Source organism: Muscardinus avellanarius (assembly GCF_963383645.1).
Source record: "Muscardinus avellanarius genome assembly, chromosome: 15".
NCBI lineage: Eukaryota > Metazoa > Chordata > Mammalia > Rodentia > Gliridae > Muscardinus > Muscardinus avellanarius.
Window position 1 is genome coordinate 20,013,673 of NC_137801.1, and position 13,670 is coordinate 20,027,342.

The 13,670-nt window shown below is 43.6% G+C and overlaps 1 protein-coding gene across 1 annotated transcript in view; it reads right to left on the reverse strand.

Moving 5' to 3' along the window:
• DTNB (dystrobrevin beta) overlaps nt 1–13,670 on the reverse strand; it is a gene marked incomplete at both ends in the record, with an annotated part of 203,282 nt that overhangs the window by 112,254 nt on the left and 77,358 nt on the right. The gene's annotated exons all lie outside the window — the stretch shown is intronic.

Below are 13,670 nucleotides of genomic sequence, written 5' to 3' on the forward strand. Positions count from 1 at the left end.
ACTCCCAGACCTATTTTATATTTTATTCGGAAACAGGGTCTCTTAATTCTTCTTCTTTTTTTTTTTTTGTGGTACTGGGGTTCCTGGAAACCCTTCTACCTCCAGGATACACTCCCAGACCTATTTTTAGACTTTTTTTTAAATTTGGAAACAGGGTCTCTTAAGCCAGCGCGGCTAGCTTCGAACCTGTGCGATCCTCCTGTCTCTGCCTCCCAAGGACAAGGATTACAAGCGTGCGCCACAATGCCCAGGGCAGACCTATTTTTATACTTATTCATTAATTTATTTGGAAACAGGGTCTCTTAAGCCAGCACGGCTGGCTTCGAACCTGCGCGGTCCTCCTGTCCCAAGTGTGGGGATTACATGCGTGCGCCACCACGCCTGGCAGACAGAACTTTTCGATGGCCTAAACACTAAAAAGCTAAACTAAAGCTCAGAGCCCATGGTGTCCAATGTTAGCAGATCAGCTGATTGAACCACATTCCAGAATGTCAGAACACTCCCCAACAAGTGACAGGACACTTGGTATTAAGGGCAGATACAAACGAGTACATTCCCATAGGCAGATAACTGACGTCACACCCAAACTCTCTATTCTGATATAAAGGTATTAAAATCAGTTGGCATACCAATGCATTTTTCTGGAAGGTAAAAACACCGAACCCCAAGGTTATTAAATTTAAGACTTAAAGGTAAATATGCACAAAAGCAAACAAAATTCCACAATTAACTTTCCAAGCTCACTCACTTCTAAAGCCTTTATTTGCATTTTGTGTTGTTTTTGGTACTGGGGACTGAACGAGGCCTTGTGCCTCTTAGCTACACCGCCACGCCCCAAACTCCTATTCCAAGGAGTCTCCTCGGACACCGATTATGCTGTTCGCCCAGTTCCCTCAAATGACACTGCTATCTGAGATTCTGGCAAGCTATTAACTGCAAACAAATTTTTATTGTTTGTTTGTTTGTTTGCTTGCTTGTTTGTTTGTTTTTGGTGGTACTGGGGTTCCTGGAAGCCCTTCTATCTCCGGGCTACACTCCCAGACCTATTTTATATTTTTATTTAAAAACAGGGTCTCCTAAGCCAGCTCGCGTGGTTGGCTTGAACCTGCGCGATCCTCCTGTCTCCGCCTCCCAAGCGGGATTACAAGCGTGTGCCACCACGCCCGGCAACAAACAAATTTTTAAATGTTTCATTCTACTGCTTCTGCAGTTTATTTCCAAAAGTGTCATTTAATTGGAAAGTAGCTTGTTTGCAGCTCTGTTCCTCATCAATACCACATCTCCACTTGACGTTCATGGGCCGCTTGCTGTAGAAGTGTAAAAATCTGTTTGCCTTCAAGATCATATAGGCCAAGTTAATTGGTACTTGGGATTTTGTTTTGTTTTGTTTTTTGGTACTGGGGACTGGACCCAGAGGTATTCCACGTCTGGCTATACTGCCGCCCTATTTTACTTTTTAATTCTGAAACGGGGTCTTGCTAAGTTGCCCAAGCTGGCCTCGAACCTCCAGTCCTCCTTCCTGTCATAGCCTCCCAAGTAACGGGATTATAGGTGTGGGCCACTGTGCTCGGCTAATTCTTGTTTATAATAGAAACCAAATAATATCAGTATCTTTAGAAGCTTCACATGGTGGCTCCAAATCACCCACCACTGCCGACTTCCTCGTTAAATTCTAGAAAAATCCCAGCTGCAACCTGGTTTTCTGCATATCCCATGAAGCTAAACAAAGCGGAAACTCTGACGCCCCCTCAGTGTTCTCCACCTCCACCTGCCCAGCAAACCAGCTGCCCTGTGACAGGAATTCTTCCCCTTGAATCCTTCAGCCCCGCCCCAGATCGCGCATCTTTCTAAGATCTCCCACGGGCTAATAGTCCATATGGAGTAAATCTAAAGAAAACAGCGTCACGCTCCCCACGGGCACCCTCAGGGCTGGCCCTCACCTCTGCCCCCCGTGGGCGCGGAGGAGAGTGGCCCACAGTTACTTGCCACGTGCTTTTAACCTCTGAGCCTGAGCCTCCCGGGCCCTCCTCTCCAGCCCGACGTCTCACTGTAAGTGTCCTGTCATCCCTTCCCCGGTGAGGACTCCTCGCCCGCCTCCCTCAGACACCTTTCCACACCGTACTCACCATCCTGTGCTATAGCTTTGGTTTTATTTTGAAGAAAGGATCTACATTTTTGCATTTCCAGAGCCTGTTTCTATAACAGGTTATTTGAACAGAATTTTCTAGATGGCTATTTCCTGATGGTACCACATCTGTTTTATTTTTTGAGAATTACAAGTAAGGAACAACCAAAGGAAATAAAAAAAATCTTCCATTCACCTTTATGACTAAACACTACATCTGCAATCCATATAATTTCATGATTTGTGGCTATATCTGAGAACCACCTGGGCCTTTAACTCATGCAGTCTATGTGACATTGATTTTCTTAGCTCCATCTGAGAAACAAAAGCCATGAATGAAATCACAGGTTTTATGTGCATATTTTATTAGAAACATTAAAATAACTACATAGGTGTTAAAACAAAAAGTGTTCACCTTGGCACACCCTCCTTTTCTTAGCAGTATGCTTGCAATGCTCTTAAAAATACTGTTGAAAGCCAGGCAAGGTAGTACACACCTGTAATCCCAGTACTTGGGAGGCTGAGACAGGAGGATCATGGGTTCTAGACCAACCTCAGAAATTCAGCAAGACTCTTAGTAACCTAGCAAGATCTTGTTTCAAAATAAAAAATGCTAGGGGTACAGCTCGGGAGTAGAATGACCCTGGGTTCAATTTCCAGTATTCCCCCACTAAAATTAGATTTTTTTAAAAAGGCTGCTTTAGCCAGGCATGGTGGCTTATGCTTGTAATCCCCGCGCTTGGGAGGCAGAGACAGGAGGATCGCGCGGGTTTGAAGTCAGCCGCGCGTGCTGGCTTAGGAGACCCTGTTTCCAAATTTAAAAAAAAAAATGTTAAAATAGGTCTGGGAGTGTAGCCCAGAGGTAGAAGGGCATCCAGGAACCCCAGTACCACCAAAAAAAAAAAAAAAAAAAAAAAAAAAAAGGCTGCTTTAAGTCAAAGTTTAAGATGAGACTCATTTTCAAGCCTCAAAAACATAGATATAGCTGGGTTTGGTGGTGCACACCTGTAATAATCCTAGTATTTGGAAGGCTGAGATAGGAGGATCATAGGCTCAAAGCCAGCCCCAGCAATTGAGCAAGACCCTGTTTCAAAATAAAAGAATAAAAAGAGCTAGAAGTGTAGATCAGAAGTAGAATGAACCTAGGTTCAATTCCTAGCACCATAAAGAGAAAAAGAGAAAAAAAAAAAGATATAAAGGTACAACTTATCAAGATCAATTTGATATATATATATATGCAAAGAAAAAAACTGGATTAATCTGAGCATGGTAGTACATGCCTTATATAAGCCCAGTTCTTGGGCTGCTAAGATAGGAGGATCATAAGTTCAAGGCCAAACTGGGCAATTTAATGAGACTCTGTCTCAAAATAAAAAATAGAAGAGGCTTGGCTATAGCTCAGTGGTATATGGCCCCTTGGCTCAATCCTCAGTATCAAAACAAAGAAAACAACAAAAGCAAGAGCTGGGCACGGAGGCACCAGGCTGTAATCCTGGTGCTTGGGAGGCTGAGACAGGGGGATCACAGGCTCAGAGCCGGCCTTAATAACTTAGTGAGACCCTGTTTCAAAGTAAAAAGTAAAATAGTGATGGGGGTGTAACTCAGAAGTAGGATGCCCCTGGGTTCAACCTCTAGTACCACAAACAAAAACAAAACCTACCTATATTAATTTACCTTTGTATATATGTTTTTGTTTTTGGTGGTACTGGGGGTGGAACCCAGAGGCTTTCTACCTCCGGGTTATACTCCCAAACCTATTTTATATTTTATTTGGAAACAGGGTCTCACTAAGTTGCTGAGAGCCTCACTAAGTAGCTGAGGCTGGCTTCGAACCTGCGCGATCCTCCTGTCTCAGCCTCCCAAGCGCAGGGATTACAAGCGTGCGCCACCACTCCTGGCTTGTATCTATGTTTTTAAGGTGCAAAAGTACCTCTCATCGTAAACTTTGACTTAAAGCAGAATATTTTGGGGGGGGGGATGGTACTTAGAATTGAATCCATGGGCATTCTACCTTTGAGGTATATCTCCAGCCCTTACACACACATGCACACATGCCTGGCTTCTGAAGTTTTTTTTTTGTGTGTGTGTGTGTGCAGGTCTAGGGATGGAACCCAGAGGTATTCGGCCTCCAAGCTACATCCCCTGCCCTATTTTTTATTCTTTATTTTGAAAGGGGGTCTCACTAAGTTGCAGAGGGCCTCACTAAGTAGCTGAGGATGTCCTCAAACCGTGATCCTCCAGCCTCAGCCTCCCTAATGCTGGGATTACAAGCGTGCGCCACTATGCCCGGCTCTAAAGTGGGTTTCAATAAGGAGTTAACCATTACTGAAAAAAAAAAAGTCAATTTAAGAGGCTAATACTAACGGTCCCCAAATCTGAGTTTTAAAAATGCTGTAAGTGCCGAGACAAGGCCATTACTTGTTCTCTCTATTCAGCCCCTAGGACAATGTCTCAGGCCTGGCAGTCAACTAACTAATATATAAAAGGAAATATTTTTTTTTCTTGCAGTACTAGGGATTGAACCCAGAGGCATTCAACCTCCAAGCTACACCCCCAGTCTTATTTATTTTTATTTTTTTGTTTTGAAACAGAGTCTCACTACAAGCGTGTGCCACCACACCCGGTTTAAAGGAAATAATTTTAAAAAGGAAATAAATAAAAGGATATGAAGGGAGTGAAGGAGAAAGAAGATCTGTCCAGGTCTAAGAATTGGCGTCTCCTATGATTCACTTAACCTATGGTGCCATTAAACAACTATTCTTTTAGGTCTCTGCACTTGTCCTGAGCTTACACTCCCGACTGGAGAAACCTAACTTAGAAATATCTCTCTACATTCTTAGGCAAGGAGTTTTGATCTTTCTGCATTCTCAATACCCTAATTCACTTTACCTAACTTTAAAATATTTCCTACATCTCCTAAAAATACTACAGGTAGCATTTTAAAAATATACCAAAGATATAAGATGTGTATGTGTAGTTTTAAACGCTGTAACACCCACAAAAGTTCCAGTGCCCATTGCCCCAGTCTCCTGCCTGAGAAGTGGAACCGGGACAGCCTCCGCTCCCTGAGGCACCTCCTCCCCGCCCTGCTGCCCCTCCTGCCCACCACCGGCCTGGGTTTTGTATTAATCATTTTCTTGACTTACTAGTTTAGATACTGTTTTGTCTGTGCTGAAGGTTGAACTCAGGGACCTTCTACCTCTGGGCTACACCCTCAGCCCTTTTCATTCTTTTATTCTGAAACAGGGTCTTAAGTCGCTGGGACTGGCCTTGAACCTTCATTCTCCTGTTTCAGCCTCACAAGTGCTGTGATTATAGGTGTTTGCCACCATGTCTGGCACTTGTTTAGATATATTTGAAACCTACAAAAACTAACTAATTCTCTCTCTCTCTCTCTCTCTCTCTCTCTCTCTCTCTCTCACACACACACACACACACACACACACACACACACACACACACATATTCTTCTACAACCTTTCTTCTTATACCCAGAATTGTTACAAGTCACCCATATGGATGGACAGTGCTGGACTTCACCCCTTTCACTGCGTTGATGGTATTTGATGGCTTAATCACTCACGGGCTGGGTATCCAGCCCGGTGCGGAGGGCACTGGTGCCCTTCCACTTTCCTCCATCACTGCTAACGCTGCTGGGGACTTTCTGGTGCAAGTCTCTTAATGGCCCTATGTAAGAATTTCCTAAGAGTGGAATGACTGGATCATATGGTTGTACACATTCAATTTAAGTAAGTTTTGCCAACTTGTTTTACAAAGTGCTTACACTAATTTCCACTCCCACAAGCTGTGTGACAGTTCCTGAAACTCCACTTTCTGGCCAACCCTTGTAATTGCCAGACATGTTAACATTTGCCAAGGCTGCGGGTGATAAATGGTATTGTGGTTTTAATTTCCAATTTCCTGATAACTAAAATATTGAGCACCTTTTCTTAGGTTGTAGGCTGTTTCTTCTGTGAAATGCTTGTTCCTGTCTTTCCTGCCGTGTCGAATAGGACTGCTTTTCTCTTACTGACGTCTGAGAATTCTTTACATCTTTTTTATATTTTAAAATGCCCTAAGAAAGTTATGTCGTTCAAACAACTCCCCCTTTAGATTTCTCGCACAATTATGTTCCTGATGAATGACCATCTTTAAACAGCAGCAGTCTCAATTTAGTAATATTTCCCTTTTTATTTTGCACTTTTTATATCTTGTGAACTATTTCTCTCTTTGAGGTTGTGAAGAAATACTGTCTTCTAAAATTCTATACTTTTCATCATTTGTATGTAAGTTTGAATCTACTTAGAAATGACTTTTTGATAGGTAAAAGGAAAGAATCCAGCAGAGCGTGGCGGCGCACGCTTGTTATCCCAGCATTCGGGAGGCTGAGACAGGAGGATCTTGGGTTTGCAGCCAGCCTCAGCTACTCAGTGAGGCCCTCCACAACTCAGTGAGACCCTGTTTCAAAATAAAGAATGAAAAATAGGGCTGGGGGTGTATCTCAGAGGTAGGATGTCCCTGGGTTCCATCCTCAATAACCCCCACACAAAGTAAATAAATAAAAAACAAAAGGAAAGAATCCAGTTTAATCCTATACGGATAACAAACTGCTTTATTGTTACTAAGTAGTCCATTCTTTCCTTCTAGAGCCTCTTATCTTTTCAGGGAGACCAGTGCCCCACACTCAAATTCTTCTTCAAAAGTGTTGTTGTTATTCTTGACTTCCACTTAAATTTTAGAACCAGTTTATTTAACACACACACACACACACACACACACACACACACACACACACACTCGCCTTTGCAGAGAACTGATGCCTTTTGTACTAATATTCCTTTGTGTGGATGTGTTTATGTCCCATGTGTTTGAGCATTCTTTAACAAATTTTTTCAATAAAGTTTTAAATTACGATTTTTTAGATTGAATTACGATTTTTTAGATTGAACCCTCCAGGGGCAGTCTACCTCCGAGCTACACCCCCAGCCCTATTCTATTCTTTATTTGGAAACAGGGTCTCACTAAGTTGCAGAGGGCCTCGCTAAGTAGCTGAGGCTGGCCACAACCCCGCGATCCTCCGGTCTCAGCCTCCCTAACATTGGGATAATGGCTTGTTACAATTTTTTAATGGTGACAAGCATGCAAAGAACTTTAATCAATATAGCTATACCAGAAAGACAAGGGTACCCATGTCCTCAGCCCTGTCTTTAAGGAGCTAACAATGACTTTGAGGTTTTATAGAAGGGGGAACGAGGGCAAGGGTTGGGGTTCGCAAAGCTAGAGGCTTTGCACAGCCGCCCCAGCAGATGACCTTGACTAGCTGTGGTCTGAGCCATCACTACCTCAGGAGGGGTCAGTTGGGCCTTGTCCATGATAAAGTTGCTGCTGCCTGGGGCAGGTAGGGCAGAGCCTCGCCTCGTCACAAGATGTTTATTGATCAGGTCTTATTCCTCCAGTCCCAGCGGAGTCAGAACAAGGCCAGGTCTTCAGCTCTGTTAACACCCACTGGACATTCATAGGCACGTGACAAGTCTCTGTTCTTGTTACAATTTCCCCGATTTGACCAATTTGACTTTGCAGGTTTTGTGGCCTGGGAATAATATTCCTAGTAATTTTATAAATAGTTTTGGATTCAGAAACCCTACTGTCTTATGTAGGTGTGGTATGTATGCACACAAGTATGTATTTGTGGAAAATACATGAAACAGAAAATTTACCACTTCAGTCATTGTTAAATGTACAGTTTGGTAGTGTTAAGCATGTTCACAGTGCTGTGCAACCAATCTCCAGAATGATTCTGACCTGCAGAACTGAAAGTATATACCCATTAAACAAAGGCCGCCCCTCGCCCGTCCCTAAACACCTCGGAGGGACACTTGGGCTCCCTCACCCCTAGGCTGTCAGGAATGATGGTGCAATAGCAGGGACGTGCGGAGCCCTCTCTGAGAGCCTGCCTTCAGTTCTCTTGGATGTACACGCAGAAGTACAACTGCCAGCCCCTACAGCAGTTCTGAGTTTTGAGGAACCACCATACTGTTTTCCATAAGGGATACACCCATCACAGCTCACTAATAGTTTCTACGGTTCCAGTTTCTCTATGTCCTTGTTATTTTGTTGTGTGTCTGTGTTTTTGTGATAGTCGTCACCACAGTGGTGGGGTGAGCGCTGTGATTGTGATTTTCATTTCCCTAGAAGATAAGTGATTTTGAGCCTCTTTTCATCTGACCATTGGCATTTGTTTATCATCTTTGGAGAAACGTCTATTCAAATCCTTTGCTCATTTTACCTCCGAGCTACACCCCAGCCCAATTTTTTTATTCTTTATTTTGAAGCAGGGTCTCACTAAGTTGCAGAGGGCCTCACTAAGGAGTGAGGCTGGCCGGGAACCTGCCATCCTCCTGTCTCGGCCTCTCAAGTACTGGGATTACAAGTGTGTGCCACATGCCTGGCTCCTTTGTTCATGTTTCAACTAGGTTATCTGTGGGACTTTTTCACTGAGCTGTAGTGCTTTATATATTTTAGAGATGAACTAAGACGAGTTTTAAAAGGTTGATGTGGTTCGTTCAATTTATGTTTCTTTTGTTGCCCTGATTTATTTTACTCATTTATCCAGAAATTCTTTCAGACTTTCTACACTAATAGTCAACATTGACTAAGAATTTTATTTTGTTTCTGTTCAATTCAAATACCTTCTATTGCTTTTCCTTGTTTACTATGTTGCTGAGGGCGGCACTGGGGTTCCTGGAAGCCCTTGTACCTCCGGGCTACACTCCCAGACCTATTTTTATACTCTTTTTATTTAGAAACAGGGTCTCTTGAGCCAGCACGGCTGGCTTTGAACCTGCGCGATCCTCCTGTCTCCGCCTCCCAAGCGCGGGGATTACAAGCGTGCGCCACCATGCCCGGCGTTGCTTTTTGTTATTGATTTCCCAGAGGCTATAGCTACATGACAGTAATAGTTTTCTGAGACTTCTTTAATGTGGTCAGTTTTCATGCGTTTGAAAAGAATATGCAAACGATAATAGCTGAGTACATTCAAATGTTTTGCATTCTTCATTTTTCTGTCTAATGATTCTAACTACTGAGAGAGGTGTGTTAAAATTATCTACATCCATAATGCATTTCTCAGTCTTCTATTGTATTCTTGCTAATTTTTGAATTATGTTATAACTATATTACTAGGTATATATTAATGTAGAATAATTTATGTTATCTTTTTAATCTTTGGTAAACTTTTGTTTGGTAAGAACTTTATAAAATTGTGACAAAATATATATCACATAAAATTTATCATTCTAACCTTTCTGGTAGAAATTCTTGCCTTGAAATTATTTTTGTAAGATTAATATAGTTGTACCAACTTTCTTTTGATTAGTACTTTAACTGGTATGTCTTTTTTTGCCTTAACCCTTTAGATTTTTTTAGGTCCATTTTAAAATTATTATTATTATTATTATTTTGTTTTTTGCATGTCTGGGGATGGAACCCTGGGCATTTGACCTCCAAGCTACATCCCCTGTCCTATTTTTTTATTCTTTATTTTGAAACAGGGTCTCACTAAGTTGCAGAGGGCCTCATTAAATAGCTGAGGGTAGCTACGTCCTTTTTTTTATTTTGGTGGTGGTACTGGGGTTTCTGGAAGCCCTTCTACCTCCGGGCTACACTCCCAGACCTATTTGTACATTTTTATTTGGAAACAGGGTCTCCTAAGCTTCGAACCTGCGCAATCCTCCTGTCTCTGCCTCCCAAGAGCGGAGATTACAAGCGTGCACCACCACGCCTGGCATCTAGGTCTTTTTTTAAAAAATCTTTTTCTTGTAAATAGCATAGAGCCAGATTTTTTTTAAAAAAATCACTAGACGCCAGGCGTGGTGGTGGACGCTTGTAATCCCAGTACTTGGAAGGCTGAGACAGGAGGATTGCACAGGTTTGAAGCCAGCCTCAGCTACTTAGTGAGGCTCTCAGCAACTTAGTGAGACCCTGTTTCCAAATAAAGTATTAAGTAGGTCTGGGAGTATTGCCCGGAGGTAGAAAAGTCCCTGGGTTCTACCCCCAGTACCACCAAAAAAAAAAAAAAAAAAAAATCACTAGATAAAACTTGATTTTTAGGTGGAAAATTCAGTTAATTCACTCACTATCCATATATTATTCATTTCTATAGTTTATTATGTCATTATTTGTACTTATAGGTTTTATTTTTCTCATTTTATTTTGTCTTCTACTTTTGGAACTTTTGAGTCAATTCTAGCCGCCGCCGCAGCTGCCGCTGCCTCCTCCTCCTCCTCCTCCTCCTCTCAGTGAAAGTAACATTTATTGAAAACTGTCAGGAACTGGGGTGCTTTTCACATATATAAACACTCGGCCTTCAAAATAGTCATATGAATTAGATATTGTCTCAATTTTATTGGTCAGAAATTAAAGCTCAGCACAAAAACTAAAGCCTATATAAGCCTGTCTTACCCTTTGGGGTAGAACACAGCCCTCTTCTTACTTAGAGGGTCTTGCTAAGTTGCGGAGGCTATCCTGAGCCTGTGACCCTCCTGTCTCAGCCTCACAAGTACTGGGATCACAGCGTGCGCCCACACCTGGCTCTGCTTTAAAATGTGCCACTTTCCAAAGTTCCTGCTGTGTGTGTTTTCTGATTCTCCCTCACAGAGCGCTTTGCGATTGGGTTTGCGATTCTGTAATACTGAGCTCACCCCTGGCAGAGACTGTTTTCTGTAAGGGAGCACCATTTGAGCTGAGTACAGAGGGTTTTTTTTTTTTTAATCTCTTCTGGGTATACTAGAGCAGTATTATCCAACAGAAGGCTTAAAGGATGATGGAAACGCGCTATTTTTGCGCTGCCCTAAGGATGCGGCAGGCACTAGACATGTGGGGTATGTGAACGTGTGTGTGTTGCTGGGGAGTGAGTCCCAGGGATTCTACTTCAGCTGCACCCCCAGCCTTCTTATTTTATTTTGAAACAGAAGTTACTGTGCACTGGCCTGCAGTTTGGGAGCCTCCTGTCTCACGGCCAAGCTTCACTGCACCTGGGTGACGTGGTTACTGAGCAAGGCAATGTTAGTGCTGTGACTGAGGAACTTAGTGTTTAATTTTACTTAATTTAAAAACTAAATAGCCACACGTGGCTAATGGCCACCATATTGAACAACATAGCCAAAGTTTCGCTTCTTTCACGTAAGTGTTGTTTTCTTGGTTGGGAATTTCCATGAAGCTTGGTGGTAGAAATCTGGACAGGATAATTCTGCCTGGCAAACATTATAGCTTCAGTGTTTCAAGGCTGACTTTATTGTTTGTTTTCTCTAAATGCCTGGCAGTAACATATTTCTTTGTACCTCCTCTGAGCTAGTAGATTTTTTTAATGTCCCTCTTTCCTAAGGAGGCAGCTCTTCGAAAGTTTCGGTGTTTATAAAAATGATCGGTTCTGCAGGGGCATGGTAGCCCCCCAGGCACCGGGATTGCAGGTATGTGCCACCATGCTTGGCGGCTTCAGTTCTGTCAGGAGTTATTTTCCAATTTCAGAGAGTTGAAACCTAGGTTCATTTTTTTCAGTCTGTTTTTCTAGAACACGTAGTTATCATTCTCCCTTTGAGTGTCATCTGAGATGTCTGACGTGCTGCACTTTCCCAGTTAATTTTGTTAATGTTGATTGTGAGTTCTTCGCATTCCATAAAGTTACAAGTATTATTTTTAAAATTACAGACGTGGTTTCGGGTTATTTCTTCCTTTCTGCGGCTGACATCTAATTTCACTGCACTGTGGCCAGGGAGGCTTCCTGGTAAGTAAAGGCTGGACGGAGGGGAGGCCGGAGGCACGTGCACACCCGGGGAATGCGCTTCCAGGCAGAAGGAAGAGCAGGTGCAGGGGCCTGGACGCGTGAGGCCGCCCGACCTGAGGGGCCGGCAGGGGCAGCGCACTGCCCGAGGGGCGGGAGGGCAGGACTGAGGGAGAGGCGAGGAGGGGAGGCTGTGCAAGGGCCCTTGACACCGCTCTAAGGATCTGGCTTTTACTCTGAATCACACGGACAGCCCTTGGAGTCTGCTGAGCAGACAGGATCTGATGTGTTTAACAGGATCATTCTGGGAGCAACACACACACACACACACATACATACACATACACGCACACATACACACATACACACACATACACACAGACACACATACACATACACACATACACACAATACATACACACATACACACATACACACAACACACACATACACACACATACACATACACACATACACACGCACACACACATACACACACACACACACACACACACACACACACTTCAGTACTCAGAATTAAACCCAGCAGTGGGTAACAAATTAGATATCAGCAGTGTAGCACTGAGCTACATCCCTAGCCCTTTTATCTTTTATTTTTTAATTTATTATTATTTTTTGGGGGTGGTGGTGCTGGGAGTGGAACCCAGAAGCTTTCTACCTCTGGCCTCCCAGCCCTATTTTCTATTTTCTATTTTATTTGGAAACAGGGTCTCACTAGGTTCCTGAGAGCCTCACTCAGTAGCTGAGGCTGGCTTTGAACCTGTGCGATCCTCCTGTCTCAGCCTCCCAAGCGCGGGGATCACAAGCGTGCGCCCCCACGCCCGACATTCACACTGTTTTGAAGAACACCAATCTTTCTCTCTGGTGTTTCCTAGAGAGAAATTTCTCTTCATTACTATTATTACAATACTCCATCTGAGGGCTGGCACTTATTCAGTTCTGGAAAATTTTCTGATGGTATTTCCTCCAACACTGTGGTTTTCAATTTTCTTCATTTATAATGTCTACTAGATAAACACTGGAGCGTCTACCCGTCCCCAATGCCTCAGTCGTCCCTCAGGCCCTGTTTCTTTTCTCCCGGTTCCAGTTCTGAGCTCTGGGAGAATTTCTCACCTTCTTCAGTTCACTCATTTGTTCTCAGCTACACCTTGTCTGCTCTGTCCCTGTCCAATGAGTTCATCTCAACAGCTATGGTTCTCATTTTCACTCCTGCTGCTTCTATTTTATAACCACTGCTTCTGGTATGAAAGTCTATCCCTCCTAGAAGGAAGATAAGCGGGCCTCATTTACCGTTGCTTTGGGTGCTTGGCTCCCCGGGGAGTTCTGCCCATCCCCTACACGCATCTTGCACGTCGCACCAGGCTGCTTCCCAGGCGTCCGCGGTCCTCAGCCAAGTGGCATCCTGCAGGACTGTCCACTTGCAGCCTCGGTCAGCGGGGGCCCCTGGCAGGTCCTGGCTGAGTCTGTGCTCCGGGCCCAGCAGGGCCAGCCTCTGCCGGCTGGGCACCACTGCTTCCTCCAACTCTCCATTTCATACACACTCCCTTCACTGGGAGATGTCTCCCGACTTCAGGTCTGGAATATGCCTTTCCTTCTTTCAATTTTGAAAACAAATTTACTAATCTAAGAATGTTTTATCATTTCTTTGGGTCTGATACAGAAGAGGGAAGAGACCAGGGTGTGCGTGGCCTACCATCTCGACACTGGGCCTGTTTAAGTGTCTTCGCTGCCTCGTTTCAGCCACTT